The sequence below is a fragment of the Anolis carolinensis genome, unplaced genomic scaffold (genome assembly GCF_035594765.1).
Source record: "Anolis carolinensis isolate JA03-04 unplaced genomic scaffold, rAnoCar3.1.pri scaffold_19, whole genome shotgun sequence".
NCBI classification, from domain to species: Eukaryota; Metazoa; Chordata; class Lepidosauria; order Squamata; family Dactyloidae; genus Anolis; species Anolis carolinensis.
The window spans coordinates 489642-492141 of record NW_026943829.1 but is presented as its reverse complement, the minus strand read 5'-3'; the positions used below and the strand labels follow the sequence as shown (position 1 = coordinate 492141).

Sequence of the window (2500 nt, the reverse complement as noted above, 5' to 3'; positions counted from 1 at the left end):
TCTCCAGGACGTGCTGCAAATGGCGGACCAACTCCTCCGGCTTGAAGGGCACAAACAACTACAAGGGGAGACAAAGCCAGAAACGCCTTTCACCATCCAAGCAAGGAAGATGGAAAACCATCTCAAGAGTCAGCAGATAGTTTGCTCCTGAGTGAGCAGTGTTATGTTTGGTTGGAGGCCAAAGTGGTTGAGGGGTGTCGCACCTCAGAATAGTTCACCTTGCTATTGACAGTCTTTTGTAGTTTTATTGAGCAAAAGCAGTATACTGTATATACTCGAGTATAAGCCTAGTTTTTCAGCCCTTTTTTTAAGACTGAAAAAGACCCCTCGGCTTATACTCAGGTGAGAGTCCTGGATGGCTTATATTTGGGTCAGCTTATACTCAAGAATATATGGTATATTTATTATTTTTCTCTATTATTATTGGTATTATTACATTTATTATTTTTCTCTATTATTGTTGCTACTACAGTAGAGTCTCATCCAACATAAACGGGCCAGCAGAATGTTGGATAAGTGAATAAGTTGGATAATAAGGAGAGATTAAGAAAAAGCATATTAAACATCAAAATAGTTTATGATTTTACTAATTAAGCACCAAAACATCATGTTATACAACAAATTTGACAGAAAAAGTAGTTCATTACACATTAATGCTATGTAGTAATTACTGTATTTACGAATTTAGCACCAAAATATCATGATATATTGAAAACATTGACTACAAAAATGTGTTGGATAATCCAGAACGTTGGATAAGTGAGTGTTGGATAAGTGAGATTCTACTGTATTGCATTTATTTTTCCTTTGCTTTTCCATTTTCTCTTTTTTGTTGTTGTTTTGTTTTGGGTTTTGTTGTTTTTTCACTCAGTGCACTTTGCCCAATCCATTGTATGATTTTATTAACCATCATCATCATCATCATCATCATCATCATCATTTAATTACTTATTAATCGCCCTCCATCCAAGATGCTCTAGGCGATTTACAAGATAAAATTGTAAAGGATAAAAATACATACATACAAATATTGATAAAATTAACATAGATTAAAAGCTCTAGTAAAGAGCTAGGTCTTGAGTGCTAGGGTATTGCTGTGTTTTATCATGTGTTTTATAATGACTGTGATTTTATTTTATGCCTTTTAATTTTATTTTTGTGTTTTTTGTATTTGATACTCTGTATGCTGGTTTTATATCTGTGAGCCGCCCCGAGTCCCTCTGGGGAGATGGTGGCGGGGTATAAAAATAAAATTATTATTATTATTATTATTATTATTATTATTATTATTTTACTCTATTATTATTATTATTACATTTATTATTTCACTCTGATCTTATTATAATTATTATTATTACTATTATTGCATTTATTATTTTACTCTATTATTACATGTATTATTTTCCTGTATTTATTATTATTATTACTATTATTTCAGGTATTATTTTACTCTATTATTATTAAAAGGATACATAAGCACATTTACACTGAAGAAGATGAGAATAATGATTTGATCAGAGTTGGACAGTCTTATCTTAAATTTGAACTTTATGTAAATATTCAAAAACATTTAACCTACTGATGCCTCAATTAATGTAATTTTATTGGTATCTATTTTTATTTCTGAAATTTACCACCCTCGGCTTATACTGGAGTCAATGTTTTCCCAGTTTTTTTGTGGTAAAAACTGGTTAATAATAATAATAATAATAGTAATAATAATAATAATAATACATTTATTTGTATCTCGCCACCATCTCCCCCAGAGGGGACTCGGGGCGGCTCACAGAAATATCAAATACAAAACAATAACAATATTCAATACATCAATAAACAATAACATGCACCCATTGTAATATTTGCACATTAACCAAAAAGAATAAAAACACACTTATTAAAAACATAGAATTTAAAAACAGTGAGGTTGCAATAGTAGATTAGCAAAGTGCACATCATAGGTTGTAAACTCAAAACATAGATCTATATATATAAAAGAGTGATGGCATCACGGCGATCCACAAAACAACAAAACTTTTTTGTGGCTTATATTCGGGTCGGCTTATACTCGAGTATATATGGTAGTTTTTAAAAGGAGCAGGACGACTGTGAAATGCTTGCAGTCAAACCCCAATTAAGGAAGACTTACTTTGCGGTAGAGCAAGGCGAGCACCGCATTTGTCCGAGCAAAGCTCCACTCTCTCTGGAGAGGAATGGCATCGGAAACTGATGGAAAGAAAAAGAAAACTCAATTCACACAATGTAAGGCCAGGGCTGCTAATCAATTTTTTAAATTGTGTCAGAAGCGACTTGAGAACATATTGCAAGTCGCTTCTGGTGTGAGAGATTTGGCCATGTACAAAGACGTTGTCCAAGCGATGTCAGAATGTGTTACCATCCTGCTGGGAGTCTTCACGCATGTTCCCACAAGCTAGAGCTGACAGATGGGAGCTCATCCCATCTCACGGATTCGAACCGGCAACCTTCAGGTCAGCAACCCAAC

At 33.7% G+C, this 2500-nt stretch overlaps 1 protein-coding gene and 1 long non-coding RNA gene across 6 annotated transcripts in view; both read right to left on the bottom strand.

Moving 5' to 3' along the window:
- LOC134294700 (uncharacterized) overlaps positions 1-2225 on the bottom strand; it is a 2821-nt gene extending 596 nt beyond the window's left edge. The window contains exons 1-2 of the long non-coding RNA XR_010001429.1: positions 2147-2225; positions 1-58 (exon numbers count right to left, since the gene is read on the bottom strand). The exon at positions 1-58 is cut by the window's left edge and continues 84 nt beyond it. This is a non-coding gene — a long non-coding RNA (uncharacterized LOC134294700). The remainder of the gene's footprint in view (positions 59-2146) is intronic.
- Positions 1-2500, bottom strand: part of LOC134294703 (transforming acidic coiled-coil-containing protein 3-like) — a 755386-nt gene that overhangs the window by 682434 nt on the left and 70452 nt on the right. The window lies entirely within an intron of this gene.